Genomic DNA, 24,661 nt, shown 5'->3' with positions numbered 1-24,661 from the left:
TTAAGAATAGTTTCAGGTTAAGAACGGACCTCCAGAACGAATTAAGTTCTTAACCTTGAGGTACCACTGTACAATGCGTTGGGGGGAAAATGTTTAAAAAACCTGAAGCCTTCCTTTTAGGAACCTTAGGTGCCGAAATCCCATGGGAGCAGAAAAGACTATTTATGTACGTGACCATGGCTACACGGATGTTATTGGCCCAGAGATGGAAAGAAGATAAAGTCCCCAACAGAGAAGAATGGCAGGTGAAGTTGATGGACTATGCCGAAATGGCTAAAGTGACCGGAAGAATCAGAAATCAGGAAGACCACAATTTTAATAAGGAATGGGGAAAATTTATAACTTATCTTAAAGACCATTGTAAACAGTTAGACTCGTTAGTAGGATTGGAATATCACTTGTAGTTTAATAGTGAAATTTGGATATAATGGAGATGTAAAAGATTTGGATCATCATAAAAGATGCAGGAGGAAATGAGTAATAAATAGGACCAACAAAGGGGAGGATGGAAGTCCAGGTGATTCCTTGGAATTTTGTTTTTATGATCTATGTTGGATATATGACTGTAAAATTTTAATCTGAGAAACCAAATAAATAATTTAAAAAAAAAAATCCAAAAAAATTGTACATTTTTCATGCCAGCCTATAAATGTGTCCATATTTATAGTCTGAATACAGGCAGTGACCAACCACACCCTGTTATTCTGTTCTGCTCCACCCCATTCCGTCCCCGATCTGCCTTCTTCCAGGTCCAAAAGGACCCGCACATTGGCGATCACACGTCAATTGGACACGCCTAAAATGGTCACCACCTGTAATTTATTTTGTCAATTCCATAAGGAATCAACAACTTGGACGAAACCTCCAGAGTTCTGGCTCTGGAAATGGAGCTACAGTGAGCTACTTCTTTTGTAAGGTAAAGGTAAAGGGACCCCTGACCATTAGGTCCAGTCGTGGCCGACTCTGGGGTTGCAGCGCTCATCTCGTTTTATTGGCCGAGAGAGCCGGCGTACAGCTTCCGGGTCATGTGGCCAGCATGACTAAGCCGCTTCTGGCAAACCAGAGCAGCCCACGGAAACACCGTTTACCTTCCCGCCGGAGCGGTACCTATTTATCTACTTGCACTTTGATGTGCTTTCAAACTGCTAGGTTGGCAGGAGCAGGGACCGAGCAACAGGAGCTCACCCCGTCACAGGGATTCGAACTGCTGAGCTTCTGATCGGCAAGTGCTAGGCTCTATGGTTTAACCCACAGCGCCACCCACGTCCCATATACTTCTTTTGTATATGGATGCAAATATTTGCAAACAAAGAACAAAGGGCTAAACTTAACATATCCAACAAAAAGAAAAAACAGAGGAGCACAATGTAACATTAGTCTCCTTGCAGTAGCTACAGCTCTCAGCTGAGCAGATGTTTTTATATTATGGGCAGAATCCACCCAAGTCATACGCAAAATAAACCAATGGATTAAAGTTAATCATGACCAACTGAAACCACTGGTTTCAATGGATCTGGTCTGAGTCAGAGAACAACATACTTATTTAAAACACTTAAACCCAGCCTTGCTTTCAGAGAGCTCGAGGCAGCTAGCAATGAAGATGAAACCCTGTAAAATATCCCACACAATCTAATGTTAAAACGGCAGCAAGAAATAACTCAACAGCAGCAATAAAAAGCCGTTAGAAATCCCCAAGTAGCAAACCCAGGTTTACCTCCATAAAATCTGTGCATCAGCCCATAATTAAAATCCGAACACAAATCCAAGCCAAATATACCATTCACTAGTACACATGGGGGTATGTCGAATTGTGTTTCCTCTTTCCTTGCAAGATCCATCTCTCTGAAAAAGCCTAAATATATTTTGTACACGCAATCAACTTCACAAAGAAGGACCAAAGAGTATTGGCACCTTAAAATGTATCCAAGGCTTGTCTGGGAAAATTAATGAGCAAACGCCTAGATTTTATTTCATCGGAACTGAGAAATATGGCGTCTGCCACTTGAGGAGGACTTTTGGATCAGCGTGTGAGGATTTATTGCAAACAAAAGACTTACCAGCTTTTTAAAAAAGGGGGGAGCCTTACAAAGTTCACACAGAAGCATAATATTGCTTACTTTAACTCGCCTGTGGAAACAACTCAGAGGCTATTAAGAAGAAAAAGGATAACAAGATTGAAAGATGGGACTGGTGAACACTAAAAGCAGCAGAAATATGAGATGATTGGACCCTACTGAACTTGAAGCATGGGAACCCCCAACAAAAATTTGTAATTTGGCAAAATATTTGGTCTTTATGATATGTATTGGTATAATTTGGAATAATAAATGTGATATGATTGGATTGTTAAATGGAAAACTTAATAAAAATTATTATTAAAAAAAATTAAAAATGTATCAAAGGGTGCAACTTTTTCAAAACAAGTACGATAAGCTTTTTCTGCTTGAAACAGGGGTGACTTACCTGTGGCCCTTTGTATACTGCTGGACTCCAACTCCCATGAGCCCCAGCCATTATATCCAATGGTCAAGGATGATAGGAGTTGTAGTCTAGCAATATCTGGGGAGCAAAAGGTTAGCCACCCCTGCTGTGAAGAGGCAACTGAATTTCCTCCATAGAAAAAAAAATGTTGTTTTGGGAAACAAAGCAGCCAGCGTAAAATGTGACGCAGATCTGGTTCACGTGTGCAGTTCCTCATCCCTGCCTCAGAACACAGCAATTCAAACGAAACCTTGAGCATGCTTGAGGCTCATGTTCACACTCCGGATGACTTTAAACTGCAGCTGATCAATGCTTCAGAAAAAGAGAAGTCTCCAACATAAAGCTAGTCATCATAACCAAACCAGTTAGGAAAGTGGAACTATTTCAAAAAATTTCAGCCCGTCTAGAACTTGAGTTTCTCAGGCTCTCCATAACGTAACATGGAAGCAACCACACAATGGTGATATGAAAATATCTTAACTGCGTCAACATGGCCCGATGAGAAGAGATGCAGCCCAGGGGCAAAACACACGATCTGAACGCCAAAGACTCCAGGTTCAACCCCTGAGATCGCCAAATACGGCTGGGAAAAGCTTCGTCCGAAATCTTGGGAGAGTCGCTGCTAAAATAGTGCACATGTTACGGAGCTAGTGACCAAATGACCCAACTTGGTACGAGGCAACTTCCTGTGAGAAATGAGGACTCTGTACAGTACTTGCCCCTCACATTTCTCTCTCAAGATTTGGCTGCATCAGGCATTCACTCTCCGGCAAAATTATTATGCAAGGGGTACAGCGAGGATGCAATTAGCTCTGCCGCCCCACCAAGGCCCAGTTAAGTTGTCTTTCCATTCACAAAAGGCAACTGTGTGTGGAATGGCATACAAAGGATGAACAAGTTAAATCGGTTATGATTGATTGGGCAAGAGATGTGGGACATAATATAATGATGGAGGACTGGGAGAGGCTATGGAGGAAAGGGGTTAAGTTCACTGCATGTACGATGTTAAAGGAAAATATTATGAAGATGATGTATAGATAGTACTTGACCCCTGTAAAACTAGCAAAGATTTATTACAATAGTGATAACCTTTGTTGGAAATGTAAAGAAAAAGAAGGTACTTTTTTCCGTATGTGGTGGACTTGTCCCAAGGTGAAAGACTTCTGGGAGAAGATTTATAATGAACTGAAAAAAATGTTGAAGTATACATTTATTAAGAAACCAGAGGCCTTTCTTCTTGGAATAACAGGTTTAGAATTGCCCAAGAAAGATGTTAAATTATTTTTGTATGCCACAACGGCCGCCCGAATATTACTTGCTAAAAATTGGAAAACAGAAGAACTACCAACAGTGGAAGATTAGCAGATGAAGATGATGGACTTTTCGGAGCTAGCTGACCTGAATGGAAGAATCCGCGACCAGAAAGAAGAGGAGTTTCAAGAGGACTGGAGGAAATTCAAGGACTATTTGAATAAATATTGTAATATAAAAAATTAGAAATTACTTGAAAGAAACAAATAGGCCTAGTATTAAATTAAGTTATAATTAAATAAATGGGATTTAGAATGTTAAGAAAAGTGAATAAGATGGACTATAATTGGAAATTGTTTTAGTTTAATAATGATATTGGAAAGCTGTTACCTTTAATTACAAGGAAACTCGGAAGGGAGGGATCTGAGGAAGTCAACCAAGATGTTTAAAAGGTTGGATTTGTGAAGAATTAAGTTTGTTGTTATTGTTTATCTGTTTATTGTTCCCCCCTTTCTCTCTCTTTCTTTCTTCTTTCTTTTTCTTTTTCTGTTTTTGTGTATCATTTTGCTTTGTGGTTTGTGTTATCACTGTGGAAAATCTAATAAAAAAATATTTAAAAAAAAACAAAACAAAAGGCAACTGTGTGACTTGGAGCGCCTTTTCTAAACATGCCGACTCCGTGCACATTTTAGAACCTTTTAAAAATTTGAGTATCAAGTTTCCGAAATGTGTGGGTAGCCTCCACAGATAAAAAACGGTTCCCCATGTTCCACAGTCTCCTTCAAAGAGTTGGAATGGGTCTGAACTGGTGATGCAACAGCATGGAGCTAGGACTCTCACCTACATGGAAACTTTGTGAGTTTGTAAATGGCTGTAGAGTCAAGTTTCTCAAACCTGGGTCTCCAACTGCTATTGTTGAACTACAATTCCCATCATCCTTGACCATCTTGCTAGCTAGGGATGATGGGCATTGGAGTCCAACAATAGCTAGAGAGGGAGGGAGAGGGGAACCAATCGTATCTTACTTTGGAGATGGGGAATTATCTTGTACCTGGTATTTATAGAACATTTTTACCTCTACGATTGTCTATAAATAAATAAAGCTTTCAATAGGATCTTTCACGAGTGAACTGGCACACCAGACCCCTGCCTCTTAAACAGATGCTTTTCATTCCTTATTAGCACAGCACATCTGGATAAAAAAAGAATTCAATTGATCAGTAAAATAATAAAAGAAGAGTGATAATATGTGAAGAAAGGTGATGCAGCTCTGTTGAAACACGTTGTTGTAACCTAGGGCTACTACAAAGCAATCATTCCGCAGTTTATTACTAAAGATCAAATCAGCTGCTACTCCTTTATACAGACTCCTTTTCCTTAAATAGTAAGAGCTGAGGTTGGCATCACATGAACACAACAGTTTATTTATTTTGCTTACCAGGGGTAACTTGTGGCACAGTGCCAATTGACAAGGGCATTTCCAGAAACTCTTAGGCTGGAATTTTATACACACTTACCTAGAAATAAGCACCACTGTACGCAGGAAGACTTATTTCTGAGTAAACGTGTACAGGATTGCACCACATACCTGGCTGACAGGTATGTTCTGCTTTTGATAGTGACCGAGACAAATCAAGGACTCAATTTTTTCAAGTGCTATTTTTTAGATGATAAGCACTCGGTATCTGTGCCAGGCAAAGACCGATTCTAGTCATTTTGAATAAATTTTAGCACAGTGTAGGCAAAGCTAAAACAAAGTTTTGTACTCCAAAAGGATCTAGTCTGGCCGTTTAAATGTAGAGGAATTTGCAGAATGAAGTGGAATGCATTTCAAAGGCTAGAACACAGGTGAGGAATCCTCAGCTAATCTTAGCCTGCCCAAGTTTCCAGCTTGGTCCTTGCAGCCATTTTGTTTTATCACCTATCAATCAGGTGACATCACCTGAGGGTCAGAGGGTTCAGTCCTGCTTGGTTCTGCTGTGCACACTTGCTCCCCATACAAAACTCTGTTTCTGAAGAAAGCAGGACTGGTCTCTCACCCATCCGCTGATGGGCAGGGTTTTAATCCTACCCACACTGACCATCTTTGACAGGCGGGTGGTCCTGTCCACCTGTCAATCACCTGACAGCGGTATGACAGGAGGTGAATGATAGGTGGGCTGTTTTTCCTTTTACAGTGGCACCTCAGGTTACATACGCTTCAGGTTACATAGGCTTCAGGTTACAGACTCCGCTAACCCAGAAATAGTACCTCAGGTTAAGAACTTTGTTTCAGGATGAGAACAGAAATCGGGCTCCGGCGGCGCAGCGGCAGCAGGAGGCCCCATTAGCTAAAGTGGTACCTCAGGTTAAGAACAGTTTCAGGTTAAGAATGGACCTCCAGAACGAATTAAGTACTTAACCCGAGGTACCACTGTACAACATTTCTTTAGAAATTTAAGAACTCCATGAGTTGGAGATTTTATCTTATTTTTTAAAAAAGACATCTCTTCTTTAATTCCTAGTTTCTAAAACTATGGGGCAATTCCTCTTGGAGAAAGAACTGGAAGATTTCCCTCCGTATATCTACATGACAAACTTGTATCAGCTTCATACCAGTTTTAGCCACGGCTTCTCCCACAACGTCCTGGGAACTGTAGTCTGGCACAGTTACTAAGAATGATCTATTAGAGCAGGCTTCCTCAACCTCGGCCCTCCAGACTACAATTCCCATCATCCCTGACCATTGATCCTGCTAGCTAGGGATCATGGGAGTTGTAGGCCAAAAAACATCTGGAGGGCCGAGGCTGAGGAAGCCTGTACAGTGGTACCTCGGGTTATATACGCTTCAGGTTGCAGACTCCACTAACCCAGAAATAGTACCTCGGGTTAAGAACTTTGCTTCAGGATGAGAACAGAAATTGCGTGGCGGTGGCGCAGCAGCAGCAGGAGGCCCCATTAGCTAACGTGGTGCTTCAGGTTAAGAACAGTTTCAGGTTAAGTATGGACCTCCGGATTGGCCTACAGGAGAATTCCAGAATGAGCCAATCATGTGCAGCCCATTGTGTAAATAATGTATATAAAGCAGATACTTTGAGGGGACATTCATTCATTCCTCCTCACCACTATGAGCTGAATAAAGAGCATGAAATCACTTTGCGACTCTGAGTATATTTCACCGAGGTACCACTGTATTAGCGATCCCAACACACACCAAAAACTGCAACTCCTAGAGGAGGAATGACTGCTGAACCAGTTTGATTCTGTAATACAGTGGTACCTCGGGTTAAGAACTTAATTCGTTCCAGAGGTCCGTTCTTAACCTTAAACTGTTCTTAAACTGAGATATCACTTTAGCTAATGGGGCCTCCCGCTGCCACCGTGCCACCGCCATGCAATTTCTATTCTCATCCTGAAGCAAAGTTCTTAACCCGAGGTACTTTTTCCGGGTTAGCGGAGTCTGTAACCTGAAGTGTCTGTAACCTGAGGTACCACTGTATAGTACAGTCAAACCCCGACCAGCGGCGTTGCTAGCCGCTTAGGTGCCGGGTGCGGCCCACGCGTCCTACAGCCGGGGGCGGGGTGAGCCGCCCATGGGGGAGGGAGCACTGCATGGAGCGTCTCCGCCGCCGCCTCCTCAGCTGTAGGGTTGCTGAGGGAGAGGCAGATGCCAGGCACCAAGGCCCACGCCAGCATTTCAGGCAGCACTGAACCTGCAGGCGCCCAAGCCATCACATCACTTCCAGGAGAGACGCATGGCTCGGGCACATTGCAGGCCCCGCAGTAAGTGCCAGCCCCTACAGTGTGGCTCCCAGTGCTAGCCGCATTTCGTTATGTTCGTTGACTGAACTAAAAAGTTTTGTGAGCCCAACTGTGTTTTAAAAAATTAATTAAATACTTTTATTTTGCTTTAAACAAATATCGTATTTTTTGCTCTATAAGACTCACTTTTTCCCTCCTAAAAAGTAAGGGGAAATGTGTGTGCATCTTATGGAGCGAATACAGGCTGCGCAGCTATCCCTGAAGCCAGAACAGCAAGGGGGATCGCTGCTTTCACTGCGCAGCGAATCCTCTTGTTGTTCTGGCTTCTGAGATTCAGAATTATTATTTTTTATTTTACTCCTCCAAAAACTAGGTGCGTCTTATGGTCTGGAGCGTCTTATACGGCGAAAAATACAGTACCTGTAAATATAGACAACCAAAATTACAAAAGAAAATTCCTTCATAATAAAAAGTATCAAAGTACATGGCTAAAAACATAAGCCATTGTGGGAAAGAAAAAAGAGAAAAGGAAAGAAGGAGGGGGGGGAGAAAAAAGAGGAAGATGAGCCAAAACACAAGAAGGCTCATCTATTGTACGCTTCCGTCAAGGTCACAACAGATCATTATTCTTATCAATTCTCTCTATCTGCATTCCAAAGAATCCCTCATCTTGGTATCAGGGAATATTTCCCTATGCAGTATCATTCTAAACATAACCAGGTCTTTCTTGATGAACCCTTATCCCCTAGATAATTATTTAATTAATTTTTAAAAAATAATTTTTAAAAATTCATATTTTTGTCATTTTGTCACCCCCCTCAGTGATGACACCCAGGGCTGACCGCACCCCCGCACTACCCGCACTACCCTTCCTCCACCACTTACCCCGACTCCCGAACGCCTCCGTTACCGTACATTTCAGCTCCCAAACGCCGAAAACCCAGAAGTAAATGTTCCGGTTTTTGAACGTTTTTCGGAAGCCGAACATCTGATGCGGCTTCCACTTGAGTGCAGGAAGCTCCTGCAGCCAATCAGAAGCTGTGCCTCGGTTTGTCAAACATTTTGGAAGCCAAATGGGCTTCCGGAACGGATGAAGTTCGACAACCGAGGTTTGACTGTAGTGCTCTCCCACTTTCATCAGAGTCTTAGGAGGCAATTCCAGAAGACAGTGCAACCTGGTGGAGGTAGTTCAATTTTTTTTAGAAGCACTGCTTTAGTTTGCAACTTTTGTGATTTTAACTTGCACACATTCAGCTTTATATGCGAAGGAGAAGGAGAAGGAGAAGGAGAAGGAGAAGGAGAAGGAGAAGGAGAAGAAGAAGAAGAAGAAGAAGAAGAAGAAGAAGAAGAAGAAGAAGAAATAATAAATAGAAAGGGGCAGGCTTCCAGGAAAAGAAACTTTGGCAATCCCAGACACCATTGCATCCAATGTGTTTTTACTATACACCATTTGGGCTTTAGGGGCATAGCTGCCAACTTTTCCCTTTTCTTGCGAGGAATCCTATTCAGAATAAGAATAAACAGCTATGTTTAGGGGTGATCTGAGGAACATAATTCCCACCTTACTTTAAACTACAAAGGTATCTTTGAGAAGCCATCAGCAGCTGCTGTCGAGATCTTTCTCTCCCTCACAAATAATTTACGTAGCAGGAAATTTTGTAAGACTCTTTCTTCATAGAATCATCCTGCTGCTTCTCTTCATATTTCACAATAAACTGTTTCAAGTCAGTGGTGAAAGAGCTGAATCAGGCCACTGAAAGGAAGCTTTTTAAAAAAAATGTAGTTATCAATATTCCTTTTTTACAGATCAACACAATGTAGATGACTTTTTTTAAAAAAAGTACCCCCAACCCATTGAGTCTGTCAATTTTAAGGAAGACCATCTTATTGAACGAAGCAAAATGCATGTTAAATATTATAATGTTTTGTGTTGTCTAGTCCACTCCGCTGCTGAATTGCTGCACTGTCCTCAAAAGAGATGAGATGGGGTTGGGGCAGGAGGGGGGATAAGATTATTACTGACCCACATAAATTGAACATTGCTGAACAGCTGACGCTAAAGGCCAAACGAGGTGCTAACTTTAATTTGTGCAGTAAGCGGAAACATCTGTGTTTTACTTTATTTAATTACAGGCACTGGAGCCAACAATCATTGGGACCATAGAGACTAGCAGAAGAGGTGGTTTATCCCATTCCAACACATCCAGGACAAAATTACACCCCCTCAAACGGGTTTGAGGCTTACACCTCTGTCCCCTGCATGCTGGTGGTGGTCCAATGACAACCCCCCTCCTCTTCCTCTAATTAATTAAAGAAAAAACAACAACAACAGCCATGGCTGTAAACTGCACATCTAACATAGCATGTGCAACTTAGTCTGGGAGAGCAGTCTTTGAATCCCCACCCAGCCAGGAAGCTAACTGGGTGACCTTGAGCCAGTCAGCATCCCATAGCCTAACCTACCTCACAAGGTTGTTCTGAGGATGAACTTGTACACCACATTGAGATCCTTATCCTTGGTGAAGACCTGATGTTTTCATCCCAAAAAAAGGTTTTGATTTGAGTTTCCATTGAAATGAGGCTGCATTTTAATGTTTTAATGTAACCAGAGGTACCACTGTAGTGATGTATGGAAGTGAGAGCTGGGCCATAAAGAAGGCTGATCGCCAAAGAATTGATGCTTTTGAATTATAGTGCTGGAGGAGACTCTTGAGAGTCCCATGGACTGCAAGAAGATCAAGCCTATCCACACTTAAGGAAATCAGCCCTGAGTGCTCACTGGAAGGACAGATCCTGAAGCTGAGGCTCCAATACTTTGGCCACCTCATGAGAAGAGAAGACTCCCTGGAAAAGACCCTGATGTTGGGAAAGATGGAGGGCACAAGGAGAAGGGGACGACAGAGGACGAGATGGTGGGACAGTGTTCTCAAAGCTACCAGCATGAGTTTGACCAAACTGCGGGAGGCAGTGGAAGACAGGAGTGCCTGGTGTGCTCTGGTCCATGGGGTCACGAAGAGTCGGACACGACTAAACAACTAAACAACAACAACAATTTCAATCAATTTGTTTTTATATCGGTTGTTAGCCACCCTGAGCCCAGTCTTGGCTGGGGAGGGCGGGGTATAAATAAAATTTATTATTATTATTATTATTAGAAGATGATAAATGTGATATAAGAGTTGTGGGTTCAAAAGATTCCTGCATTGCAGGGAGTTGAACTAGTCGACCCTTGTGAGCCCTTGCAACTCTATGATTCTATAAATGTAATTATTATTATTATTATTAATTGAATTTATATACCGCCCTATACCCAAAGGTCTCAGGGTGGTTCACAGAATAAAATCAAGATATAAAACCACAAAATACCTAATAAAATAAAAACAACAACCCAACAGCACCCCCCCCCAAAAAAAAAACATTTTAAAGGGGTATAGGATGTAAATCAGATCAGCCAAAGGCCTGGTTAAAAAGGAAAGTTTTCGCCTGGCGCCTAAAGGTGTATAATGAAGGCGTCAGGCAAACTTCCCTGGGGAGAGCATTCCACAGACGGGGAGCCACTGCAGAGAAGGCCCCGTTCTCGCGTTGCCACCCTCCGGATCTCGTTAAATAAATATAAATAATAGTCCTAAGGCTTCATTTTGTACCAGGCAATAAACTTATGCCAGCACAATGATGTACAGTACTTAAACAAGATTCCTTGAGGGAGCAAAGAAGAGGTTTAAGCAATTTGTGGCTCTCACCCACTGATGTCTACGAAGACATGAGATGCTGCTTTTGCACCCAGGACCTCCCCTTCACAGAACTACAATTCCCACAATCCCATAGGAAGAGGGAATAGCTGTTAAACCACTTAGTGTTCTGGATATGCTTGCACACCCCCATGCACAGTCCCAAGAATTCTTCCAGCAAAAAGCCTCTAATCCATCTAAGAATGAGATCTAATCTCCTCAAGTGGAGCCTCACCTATTCAATGCAGGATTCTGCCTCAAAAGCAATTTCACTTGATCCGCCACTTCGTCTATCAGGTATGCAGTTTTGGTTGCACTTGTTTAAAAGAATTCTGTGCCCTAAACAGGGTGGATTTGATTTAAATCGAATCGATTTAAAACACGATTTAAAACGCTAGTCAGTAAGACTTGATTTAAATCGTTATTTTTTTACAGAAAGACTCATTCTTGCTGGTATAATCTTAATATTTACAACCAGATGAAGGTGTCATTTCTGGAATAATAAATTTTCAGGGTAGTTTTTACAGTTATATCAAAAATTACTGATTTGATTATACTCTTAGAAATACATAGGGAGATGATTATGAAATTATTGTGGGGTTTAATAAGTTAACTGTTTATATTTGGACAACTTTTCTGCTGCACCTTATTGGAAGGAGAAAAATGATCATTTCCTGAAGAACAATTTAAACAATTTATTTAACTAAAACAGTAACATTATAGCATACGTATCCATGTTTGTTAACTAATGTGGTTAAACAAAAACAAAAAAAATGTAGACTGAGTTTTAGCACACATGAAAAACTTATTTCCCGATGAATAGCCTCTGGACTATAATGTAATTTAAATAGAAAACTATATTTAGGCAGATTTTTCCTCCAAAAGCATTTTATTTTAAATTAAGCATTTAAATTAAAAAAAACTGATTTAATTTTTTTTAAATCTGATTTTTTAATTTTTTTTAATCATTTTAAAAATCATTTATTCACCCTCACCCTAAACCAACTCTCAGGGCAGAAGTGGACAACAGTTAGGTTTCAGAAGCTCAAGACAAGCCCAGACAACCTGCCATACAGGATCTCTGCTGAATCAGAACCAGTCAATCTAGTCCAGCACCGTTTTGCCTCCAAGATGGCCACAAGCAAAGCATCAAGGTAACAACCTTCAACTGTTACTTGCCCCCAAAATCTTGCTTTGAACACAGATTCTCTTTAGCCTCCATGACCAATACCTCTTGACACACCTAATCTTCCATGAACTTGCCCAGTATTTTGTTTTTAACAATCTAAGCTAGCGGCTGTCAGCACTACTTTAAATAAAGCAGTTTTTGTCTGCACTTGGGGAACAAAATGGGGTGTAAAGGGTGGGGTAGTCCCTCTATTGGGGGACGTATTATGCTCCTTCTGGGGGAATTTGACCACCTTTGGTCCTCACCATGCACTCAGATCTCAACTGTGGCTCCTGGAAGCTGCCAGCATGTGACAGCAGCCACATGCCTGGAACGGCTTTGATTGGCCAGCTAAACCAGGTGATGGTAGCCAATGGGTCTCAAGCTCTTGGTGAGTTAGGAACTTCCCCTGTGTGCAAAGACAGCGGACTGAGCGGACGAGACCAAGAGTTGGTCCAATGGTCAAGAAGATGGTTTCAGCACATGTCGCAGCGGGAAATGAGGGGCAGCTGGGGCTTATCCACCTTGGAAGGTAGCCCATCTGGGAGAAGGAAAACTCTAATCCTGATTCTCCGCTGCCTTGTGGGATATCTTTGGGAGAAAAAAATGCTAGCAGATCTGGAGTGGAGTCCCTAAGACAGTTGGATAGCGCCTGGAGGGCCTACTTCTGGCAACTCCTGCAACCAAGGTAAAGTAAAGGTAAAGGGACCCCTGACCTTTAGGTCCAGTCGTGACCGACTCTGGGGTTGCGGCGATCATCTCGCTTTATTGGCCGAGGGAGCCGGCGTACAGCTTCCGGGTCATGTGGCCAGCATGACTAAGCTGCTTCTGGCAAACCAGAGCAGCGCACGGAAACGCCGTTTACCTTCCCGCCGGAGCGGTACCTATTTATCTACTTGCACTTTGATGTGCTTTCGAACTGCTTGGTTGGCAGGAGCAGGGACTGAGCAACGGGAGCTCACCCCGTCGCGGGGATTCGAACCGCTGACCTTCTGATCGGCAAGTCCTAGGCTCTGTGGTTACAATAAATGAGTACATCCATGTCACAATATTCTTCATTATCCTTCTACATTGTTTGACTTCCCTGCACCTCCATGGGTTCCTTTTTACTCTTAGTTGTGCTACATTATTATTATTATTATTATTATTATTATTATTATTATTATTTATACCCCGCCCATCTGGCTGGGTTTCCCCAGCCACTCTGTGCGGCTTCCAACAACTAAAATACAATAACCTATTAAACATTAAAAGCTTCCCTAAACAGGGCTGCCTTCAGATGTCTTCTAAAAGTTTGGTAGTTAATTTTCTCTTTGACATCTGGTGGGAGGGCCTTCCACAGGGCGGGTGCCACTACCGAGAAGGCCCTCTGCCTGGTTCCCTGTAACTTGGCTTCTCGCAGCGAGGGAAACGCCAGAAGACCCTCGGCGCTGGACCTCTGTGTCTGGACAGAACAATGGAGGTGGAGACGCTCCTTCAGGTATACAGGACCGAGGCCGTTTAGGGCTTTAAAGGTCAGCACCAACACTTTGAATTGTGCTCGGAAACATACTGGGAGCCATTGTAGGTCTTTCAAGGTCTTTCATATCCTTTCAAGGTCTTTCATATCCTTCCACACCTCCTAATTCAGGCTTCCTCAACCTCGGCCCTCCAGATGTTTTTCAGACTACAATTCCCAGCATCCCTGACAACTGGTCCTGCTAACTAGGGATCATGGGAGTTGTAGGCCTAAAGCATTTGGAGTGCTGTGGTTGAGGAACCCTGTTCTAATTGATTTAGCTGCTGTTCATATGTCTTGCTTTGCTTTATTTTGGACCACATCAGTGAGGGGGCAGCCCAGGACCTCCACGCACACTGCCCAGGCTTGCGCCCTGGAGAGGTCACTTTGGTTTGACTTCACTCCCAGAGGCGCACTGCATTGTCTCTTGAGACAGACGACGACAACAAAGGCAAAATGCCCCCGATGATCTGGAGAATGTCATTAATACTATGCCAGCAACAACTGTTAGAAGTAAAGAAGCAAGACTACCAAAGACCATAGCCTTCTCCTTTTTATTTATAAGTTAGTCTCAAGCACACCAAAGAGAGGTTTTATAAACTGTGTAAAACACAAAAAGTAAGCTGGAGTTTTTTTAAAAAAAGATAAGGGTAAAGGACCCCTAGACGGTTAAGTCCAGTCAAAGGTGACTATGGGGTTGTGGCGCTCATCTCACTTTCAGGCCAAGGGAGCTAGCATTTGTCCACAGACAGCTTTCCGGGTCGTGTGGCCAGCAGGACTAAACAGCTTCTGGTACAATGGAACACCGTGACAGAAACCAGAGCACACAGAAATGCCATTTACCTTCCCCACCACAGCGCTACCTATTTATCTACTTGCACTGGTGTGGTTTCAAACTGCTAGGTTGGCAGGAGCTGGGACCGAGCAACGGGAGCTCACCCCGTCGGGATTCGAACCGCTGACCTTCCGATCGACAAGCCCAAGAGGCTCAGCGCCACCCGCATCCCTGGAGTAGCAAACCTGTGGCCCTCCAGATGTTCTTGGTTGGCCCCAGCCAACACAGCCAATGGTCCCGAATGATGGAAGCTGTGGTCCAAAGATGTCTGATTTCCCATCCCTGAGTTAAGGATGCAGTTGTTGATTCTGTTCATTATCCCAGCATCACTCTATGAATTGGCAGCAGCTGTGCCTTTAAATGTACAACTAGCATAAGCTTAGAGGTGGTACCTCTGCCAATGTGGTGCTGTGGTTAGAGCAGGGTGGGCAGGTTTTCAGGTTATGCGACCTAGTTTGCATTTCTGCTTAAACTACCAATATCTACCAATCAGAGCCAGCTGCAAAACCAAAAAGGGGGCGGAGCCACTCCTCTACTGCATCCCAGAAGGCAGGCATAGGCAAACTCGGCCCTCCAGATGTTTTGGGACTACAACTCCCATCATCCCTAGCTAACAGGACCAGTGGTCAGGGTGATGGGAATTGTAGTCTCAAAACATCTGGAAGGCCGAGTCTGCCTACGCCTGCCAGAAGGCATACAGCAAAACAACCTGTGTGTATTTGTACGAATTGACTACAGAGTTGCAACAGATCAGGGATTTGAGAACCAAACTCCCCAACAGGCCAGTGGAAGTGCAAAAAGAACTGGTCAAAGGCAAACCAAGTTACATTCCTAAAATTGCAGTAAGGAGAGGTACAGAAAGGTTGACAAGCAATTAGCACAAGGCTAAGCCACAGGTTTTTCTTTTCACTTGCCATTTCACTTGGTATTATAGTGGTACCTTGGGTTAAGAACTTAATTCGTTCTGGAGGTCCGTTCTTAACCTGAGGTACCACTTTAGCTAATGGGGCCTCCTGCTGCGGCCACGCAATTTCTGTTCTCATCCTGAAGCAAAGTTCTTAACCCGAGGTACTATTTCTGGGTTAGCGGAGTCTGTAACCTGAAGCATCTGTAACCTGAAGCGTCTGTAACCCGAGGTACCACTGTATTAAATTAATGGGAAACCCTTGCTGATCTACTGCCAAATGCCTAGAGATCAGGAGATCTACCTGCTCCCAATCCTTGGGTTAGACTGTCTGACTAGAATCAGGGAGGCCTGGTTTCAAATCCTTACTCAGCTGTCAAACAGCCCACTCGGAGTGACTCTTTTTCTCTCAGCCTAACCTACCTCACAGGATTGTTGTGAGGGGAAAAAGTGGGTGGAGGAAGGAACAATGTAGGTCAGGGAGGACAGGTGGAGTAAAGTCAAAATTAAAATAAATAAATTTAAAATGCACAATTATTTCAGATGGGCCTGCCAGAGAGACTAGGGCTCCTTAGGTTATAAGGCTGCGCATCTTGGCTTGGGTTTAGCCCTGCACCGAAAACATTTTTGAAAATCTACGTTCCACACAGAGATCTCAGGCATTAAAACACTTTTGCACACTATTCCTGAGTCTTTCCTGCAGCACCTAGAAATGCAAATATTAATATTAGATTGCATGCTGTTTTTTATCAAAGGAGGATGAAATCACGCTTGGAATGTGAAACGTCAGGGTCACCAGATAAACTGAGGGAAAGAACACGCAAGCAATCTACAAATTATGTGGGTGCTAGAGTAAGCAGAGGCAGATATCAAACAATATTTGCACGTGTGTGTGTGCGCGCACAAAAAAAAATCCTTCATACTTCAGCCCCTTGTGGGTTCATTCAAAACTGCTTGCTGTATTCCACGGGGTTCACTTCCTCTTGGGAAGTGTGTGCAGAGTTGCAGTCTCAGTGACAGAAATGTTGTCTCAGCACTGGGCATATTTTCAATTTCACGCTCAAAAATCCTGGCTCCCCCCCCCCCCTTCCACCTCCTTTTGCATTAGGAAGCTGCGCAGAGCGAATGAAGAAACTGCCAGCTCGTTTGCTAAAACATCTCCGTGGCCGTTGCGAAACCTTTTGCCTCCTGGCCTGAAGTCTCCCTGCTCAGCAGTTACTTCAGCCAAGGCATGCGTGCGCTTGCCTCTCATCAGTTAAGGGCGCTTTTAATCGAATCGCTTCTTCCCATTTTGCAGGCGGAGAAGCTGAGGCCACCCTACAGAGGCTTGCACTCGCGTAGAAAGGAAGGCTGTGGGTACTTTGCGCGCTTGATCGCCATCCCCACGAAAGCACGTGAGAACAGCATCACGTGCTGGGATGCACCTGGGATAGCTCAGTGGTTAGCGCATGAGACTTAGGGTCGTGGGTTCGACCCCCACGTTGGGCAAAAGATTCCTGCAGTAAAGGGAGGTTGCAATAGATGACTTCGTGGTCCCTCCCAACTCTACAAATCGATGATTATTAGCTCCATAATGACAGGCTCCTTACTTTTCTCTGGTCCCTAGAGAGGTAAATAACATGCAACCTCAAACCCCCCCCCCCCCATCCTTGACCCACGCAAAGAAACACAACAAATCAAAGCTCCGTAATACCCAAGGCATGAGAGCCTATCCCGTTTGCAACTGCCCAGGCGACCCAAACATCTCCTCTAGCCCGTGCCAAGCGCAATCTGACCAGCTGTTGCAAAAATAACTGACAGAACCGCAGAATTCGTGTTTCATTTTTGCATTCCTTCCTCTCAAGTTATTTTTAAGGGACCGGGCGATGCGCTTCCTTATTTCCTTCCCGTCCCAGCTTCTCGCGAACGAACCACCCCTAACCCAACCCAAACCTCAGTAAGGAAGCCCCGTGCGCCCCCGCGCGCCTCCTTCCTCTCCAAAGTCGCCCTACTTACAGTTGCAGCGCCGTCTCGGAGCGCTCAGGGATCCTCCGGTGGCGCGCAGATCTCCGCTTTGCGAGCCGCGCGCACACGCATGCACTGCGTCTCTGTGGCTCTCTTTTTCTTTTGAGGTCTCTCTCCTCCCCTTCTCAGGCGGGCTGCCCGGGAAGAATTGCCATTCGCGAGCCGAGCGGGGGCGGGCGGAGTCCCCGGCCAAGTCAGCTGGCCGCTGCCTCCAACTTTAAGGCGGCGCGAGAAGGCGCTCAGGCTGCGGAGAGGAGAAGCCCCGGCAGCGCAGCTTTGGGCTTCCGAAAAAGACAAAGGAAATCCTTCTTAAAACGGGGGCCAGTTCCCTTCCCTTCACATTCACACTCGCGCAAACACATCTAATATTAAAATATCCTTGACTTCCTCCTTTCCATGGTTCATTTTGCGTAACATAAATCCCTGCATATTTTATATAAACCAAACCATTCAGTATTCCATTATTACATCCATCAAAACTTATTTACACTGTTGAATTTACGGTATCTTAATGCTGCCAATGTTTACGCTTCATTCATTATCATCCTTGCTCCAGGCTCACTTTCATAGGAGCCAACTCCTAGGGGCCGAGGTCCCTTTGCCCCCCAAAAAAATATTTGAGGGGGCCGAGAACCCCCAAAGTTGATGGACATTGCCATTCAAATAGTGTGCATGTGCTGCATCATGCAATTCATTATGCCAGCTTGGACTTAACAGCCCCCCAATATTTTATTCAAATTGGCCCCCCTGCTCACCTGAACCTCTAAGTTGCCACTCAAATAAAGCTGATGAATGAATGTATTGTATTTTCTTTTCTGTTTATAGATTTTCTATGTTGCTGTTTCCCGCCCCCTCTTTTCTGTCTTTTTTGTTTTGTTTATTGCTTTTATTAAAGATTTTCTTGGGTTACAAAAGCATGTACATTGTCTCTGTTTTCAGATTACAAGAGTCCTTTTTACAGATCAGTTACATGTAACATAAGACTTTAATGTTATATACAGTGGTACCTCGGGTTACATACGCTTCAGGTTACAGACTCCACTAACCAAGAAACAGTACCTCGGGTTAAGAACTTTGCTTCAGGATGAGAACAGAAATTGTGCTCCAGCGGCACGGTGGCAGCGGGAGGCCCAGAGGGCTCTAAACCACTGAGTCTCTTGGGCTTGCCAATCAGAAGGCCGGTAGGTCGAATCCCCAAGACAGGGTGAGCTCCCATTGCTGTGCCCCAGCTCCTGCCAACCTAGCAGTTCGAAAGCACGCCAGCGCAAGTAGATAAATAGGTACCGCTGCAGCAGGAAGGTAAACGACGTTTCCATGCGTTCTGGTTTCCGTCACGGTGTTCTGTTGTGCCACAAGCGGTTTAGTCCTGCTGGCCACATGACCCAGAAAGGTGTCTATGGACAAACACCAGCTCCCTCAGCCTGAAAGCGAGATGAGTAGTTGCCTTTGACTGGACTTAACCATCCAGGGGTTCTTTACATACTGCTCAGGCATGTGCCCTGGAGAGATCACTTTGGTGCTGCTAACAGCAAAAACAAAACGGAAGCAGCAATTATGAGTTACTCGTCCATGCAGCTACCATCTGAGGCAGCAGGATCCACAAGGGCAGAAGATCCCAGTGGAAATCTTTATTCCTCCCATTAGTCCTCTCTTGCTCTGAAGTAGATCTTCGCTCACCCAATGGTCTATTTGATGCGTGCTTTATTTCTTTTTGCCTTTAACTTGTTTTTAATTCTTTTTGCTATGTGAATGTTTGGTTTTATGTTTTCATATTGTTGTAGACTGCTGTGATATAGTTCTATGATACATAAAGGTAAAGGTACCCCTGCCCGTACGGGCCAGTCTTGACAGACTCTAGGGTTGTGCGCCCATCTCACTTAAGAGGCCGGGGGCCAGCGCTGTCCGAAGACACTTCCAGGTCACGTGGCCAGCGTGACAAGCTGCATCTTGCGAGCCAGCGCAGCACACGGAAACGCCGTTTACCTTCCCGCCAGTAAGCGGTCCCTATTTATCTACTTGCATCCGGGGGTGCTTTCGAACTGCTAGGTTGGCAGGCGCTGGGACCGAGCAACGGGAGCGCACCCCGCCGCGGGGATTCGAACCGCCGACCTTTCGATCGGCAAGTCCTAGGCGCTGAGGCTTTTACCCACAGCGCCACCCGCGATACATAATGCTTTTGAATTATGGTGCTGGAGGAGACTCTTGAGAGTCCCATGGACTGCAAGAAGATCAAACCTATCCATTCTGAAGGAAATCAGCCCTGAGTGCTCACTGGAAGGACAGATCCTGAAGCTGAGGCTCCAATACTTTGGCCACCTCATGAGAAGAGAAGACTCCCTGGAAAGGACCCTGATGTTGGGAAAGATGGAGGGCACAAGGAGAAGGGGACGACAGAGGACGAGATGGTGGGACAGTGTTCTCGAAGGTACCAGCATGAGTTTGACCAAACTGCGGGAGGCAGTGGAAGACAGGAGTGCCTGGCGTGCTCTGGTCCATGGGGTCACAAAGAGTCGGACACAACTAAACAACTAAACAACAACAACAACAACATATTACCAAAGTCTGCCCCTGTAGGGAGGGAGGGTAATCCACATTTTAGGGTGCTTCAGTTAGCGCCCCAAAGAGGTACTAGACAGGCTTGCTTGGGTTTAGCTAGTGGTTTCTTTTTTCTCCCTAGAAACAGAGGTGTCACCTGACTCCAAAATCCTTGCTGCTGAAATGTCGTAGGTTATGAGATAAAACTTGCTGGAGAATCAAGCTGAATGCCAACTATTCTTGGCATGAGGACACCCTAGGCTGAACGCAAACACGACCTTCTGACGCCATCTGTGATGTTACAGTCAGGATCAGCCCAAAGGAAGAAACAGGTAACAGTCACACCTAGGTTTCATGCTGTCAAGATGCATCTTTGTGACAATTATTTTGGGGGCTAGATTGTCTACTTTTCTCATAGGGGGAATGATTTTGGAATGATTTACTTACGAGGTACTCGTGATTCTTTTCTGTGTGTGTTTGTGTGTGCGTTTTAAGGAACCTGCAGCGCTATCTGCATGTGGGTGGCCTTCACATCGAAGACTGTGCTTGCGCTATTTTGTACGTGCCTCTCTGTATGTGAGTACAAAATGAAAGAGGCTGTCTCTAGAAATTGCCAGCTGAAAAGGAGGTGTCTGTGATGTTATGTAGAGAACCAAAGCTGCATTTGCTGAAATCAGAGCTCAGTTAAACAAGTAACCTTTTTTGGAAGGAAAATAAGATGCTGGAGTATTGTTGCCATATCCTCCTGGCAATATAACATTGCCTTTCTGAACCCTTTGTAGCCATTGTAGCCTGAAAGTTTTGAGTTTATGAAAATGTGAAACTAATGGTGCAGGTATCCCTGTGGTAACATCTTGGGGGGGGGGGGTAACTAGAAGTTCTTCAGTAGTAGGAATGCAAATGCAAAATTTAATTATCCTGCTGAACAAGAAGTAGTCACAAAGGTGGCCTTTAGTTTGTGGTTTTCTGCCATTTGCTGTTTGACTAACTTAGGTCTTTCTTTCTCGCTAGACTCACAGATCGGTTTCTGTCATCTGTGAAATTTGTGGGCAGATAACATCAACTTCCTGTCCTAAATCTACCAGTCTGCAAACCAGGAGCATCAGAAAACCATCACATGCCCTAAAGACTGTTTGCATCTCTCTGCAGGACTTTTGTTTGGGTATAATTCTTTTCAGAAATGTCATTCCGTATGAAATGGTCTCTTACATACTGGATGGAGTTTTTGAAAGACTTGTGTAAAACTTACAAATATTACTAAGACAACATCATTTCTGTCAATATTTTAGCCTGCCATAAATATTCTTGTTTGGAAGGGTACCGTTTAATTCCAGGGTACAGAATTTAATTGGGGCACTATTATTTTGTTTCTCCACCTGTTGCAGGCCCAGTCTTCCATGGCCTACTTTGTGGCAGTAGATCAATAGCAAAGGGAAGGAGGCCTGAGAGGCACAGAGCCCCCATTTTCCTTAAGGGCCTGACCAGATTTTGTGGTGGTGTCAAGGGGGAAAAAAAGTGGGGAGAAAGGAGAGTGGAAAACCCAACTGCAGGCACTAACATAAAAAGAATTAATCTAAATTTCCTAGTGAGAAAGTGAGAATAAACCCTATTTGTTGACAGGATTATGATGGTGTCACCAGGAAATTTAGATTAATTCTCTTTATGTTAGTGTTTTGAAACAATTGCATGGCATCACAGTGTCAGCTGAATTTATACTGACTACAATTTTATTTTAAAATTAAGCTAGAGCAAAACACATACGCATTCAGCTTCCTCCACGTTTGAAATATATTCTATAACTTCCCTGATTTGAACTGAAACTTTCAAATGCACATTTTACACATTGCTATGGGCAGAGATTTCATTCATCAAAGCCTGGGTTGCTGAATACCACCACTTGGGCCCCAGTGTTGTATAAATTTCTCCAGCTGATGCTGGTTGCAGTTTCTATTACTGGATATTTACTTCAATGAATTGTATGAATAACCTTGTATGACATTTGGTAGCCTCTTAGCACTTTATTAATTGCAACACAGGTCATTAGTTTTCAAAATACTGTTTGGCTTTCCTGATGCATGTATTACAGTTAAAGAATAACAGCACACTTATTTTACTTCCTAAAAAGATGCATTTTAAATTAAAATGACCAGAAGCATGTTTTCCCCTTAGAGCATGCACCATTACCTAGATCAAGACACACTTCACAATGCCTGCACAACATGTGGCAAACCATGCCAGATGCAGGCCACAAATATTGTTATAAGTTTGTGGGGCGGCAAGACTCCCCTAAAACATCTGGATTCGGCAAAGGGTTCGAATTTAAGCAAACCCCTAAGTTCCCTGTTCTAGTGGGGGCTAGAGTTTAAACCAGTTTTTCCATAGCCAGGAAACGGCCTGGCAGATGATCAACAAATCACCGGATTGGCCGAGCCATTAACTCATTAAAAAGGCCATTAACAGAGACTCTCTGGGTCAAACAGAAAATGGGGAAAGCCCCTCTTTATGCTGCAGAGAGAGCAATGCTTGGAGTCTCTTGGAATCCGAGGCTGCAGCAATGGGAGGAACAGGATCTTTTGGGGACATCGCCACTGAGATGCAGGTTAAATATATTTGTAAATAAACCATATATCATAAAGACGCCACAGACTCTGCTGCGTCTCATTGTTCCAAAAGAACACACAGACCCTGGTACCCCTGAAATCTTGCACTTCTCAGAGATGGTGTGTAACAATAATAATAAAGGTAAAGTACCCCTGGATGGTTAAGTCCAGTCAAAGGCGACTATGGGGTTGTGGCGCTCATCTCGCTTTCAGGTCAAGGGAGCCGACGTTTGTCTGCAGACAGCTTTCCAGGTCGTGTGGCCAGCATGACTAAACAGCTTCTGGTGCAACCAGACACCGTGATGGAAACCAGAGTGCATGGAAATGCCGTTTACCTTCCCACCACAGCGGTACCTATTTATCTACTTGCACTGGTGTGCTTTCAACTGCAAGGTTGGCAGGAGCTGGGACAGAGCAACAGGAGCTCACCCTGTCGCGGGGATTTGAACCGCCAACCTTCTGATTGGCAAGCCCAAGAGGCTCAGTGGTTTAGACCACAGTACTGCCTGTGTCCCTGACGTGTAACAATATATTGTGGGCTGCACAGATGACAACAGCCTCCCCCACCTCCATTTCCATTTTTATAGTCTCAAGCAGACAGTGAAACCTATAGACTGAGTCCCCTGGTGAGCTGCAGATAGTCTGCTTTTGGCTTCATGAGTTGCTAGTTCAACAAGTCTGCATTGCATCACATTTAAGGGCAGGGTTGCCAGCCAAATTGTTTTGGCCAATCCAGCCACCACTATTTATGGAATGATAGAATCACATCAAGTCTAACCCCCTGCAATCTCACCAAAAGCATCCAGGACAGGTGGCCATCCAACCTCTGCTCAAAAACCTCCATTGATGGAGAATCCACCATCTCCAGAGGGAGTTCATTCCTCTGTTGAACAGTTCTTACTGTCAAAAAATCTTCCTGATGTTTACATTGAGGTGATGTGTAGCAATGTATTGTGGCCTGCCAATATATTCTCAAATAAGAGCAGTGTTTTTTTCTGGTGGTACGCAGGGGTACACATACCCCTAAACAATTTGTAAATCTAAGTTTGGCCTTAGTATTTAAATATGAGTAGGAAAATGAGAGTACCCCTAAACATTTTTTTTAAGCACTGAATTAGTGGCTCGTGTTTCTATTTTCCTGATTCCAGTTACCCCCCCCCATTAAACCCAATTACAGTGGTACCTCGGGTTAAGTACTTAATTCGTTCCAGAGGTCCCTTCTTAACCTGAAACTGTTCTTAACCTGAAGCACCACTTTAGCTAATGGGGCCTCCTGCTGCCGCTGCCGCGCGATTTCTGTTCTCACCCTGAAGCAAAGTTCTTAACCCGAGGTACTATTTCTGGGTTAGCGGAGTCTGTAACCTGAAGCGTCTGTAACCCGAGGTACCACTGTAGTGATGTCAGGCTAGTTGCACAAACAGAAATAAGAAGTTAGCATCAGCATCCTCAAAGGAATACAATACGTATTTTAAAATAAACCAAGAGGACAAATATCCTTATGAGAACTGAGTACTGTGAGTAGATCAAGAATTTATCATTTGAGTTCCTTGAGAACTCTCAGAGCCCTCTGCGCCCATCCATTTTTCAGTTTTTATTTTGCCTGTTAGGCTTAGAACTTCATCTCTCGTCACCCCTATCTGCCCCGGTTCCTCAGGCTCTCTCCCTGCAAAAGTTCATTCAGGCACTGAGCTCTGCTCAATATTTTCCACTGTGGAGACAGATGCAAATAATCGATTCAGCTGCTCTGCAGTATGGAAGCTGACCTGTGCTTTTTGGCTTGGATTGTGTTTTTGAGTGATCTGTTCTGCACATGTTTTGAGTTCCCCTTCCCAGGGCTGCTGACAGCTCTTTGCACTACGTTTGGCCTCGCCTTCCCTTTCATACTATGTCCCTCTGAACTACCATAACAGCACAGA

General features: G+C 44.2%; 1 protein-coding gene and 2 long non-coding RNA genes across 3 annotated transcripts in view; 1 reads left to right on the top strand and 2 right to left on the bottom strand.

Annotated features, from left to right (window-relative positions):
* The window catches only part of PLA2G4A (phospholipase A2 group IVA), a 91,652-nt gene extending 73,920 nt beyond the window's left edge, over window positions 1-17,732 (bottom strand). Inside the window, exon 1 of the mRNA XM_083620098.1 lies at window positions 17,602-17,732. The gene's annotated coding sequence lies outside the window, so the exon portion shown is untranslated. The remainder of the gene's footprint in view (window positions 1-17,601) is intronic.
* Window positions 1-24,661, bottom strand: part of LOC310765314 — a 197,672-nt gene that overhangs the window by 76,380 nt on the left and 96,631 nt on the right. The window lies entirely within an intron of this gene.
* The window catches only part of LOC310765312, a 112,477-nt gene that overhangs the window by 76,382 nt on the left and 11,434 nt on the right, over window positions 1-24,661 (top strand). Inside the window, exon 2 of the long non-coding RNA XR_014549518.1 lies at window positions 6,564-6,663. This is a non-coding gene — a long non-coding RNA (uncharacterized lncRNA). The remainder of the gene's footprint in view (window positions 1-6,563; window positions 6,664-24,661) is intronic.

This window comes from Podarcis filfolensis (assembly GCF_964270895.1).
Source record: "Podarcis filfolensis genome assembly, chromosome: 6".
NCBI lineage: Eukaryota > Metazoa > Chordata > Lepidosauria > Squamata > Lacertidae > Podarcis > Podarcis filfolensis.
This window is presented reverse-complemented; position numbering and strand designations above follow the sequence as displayed.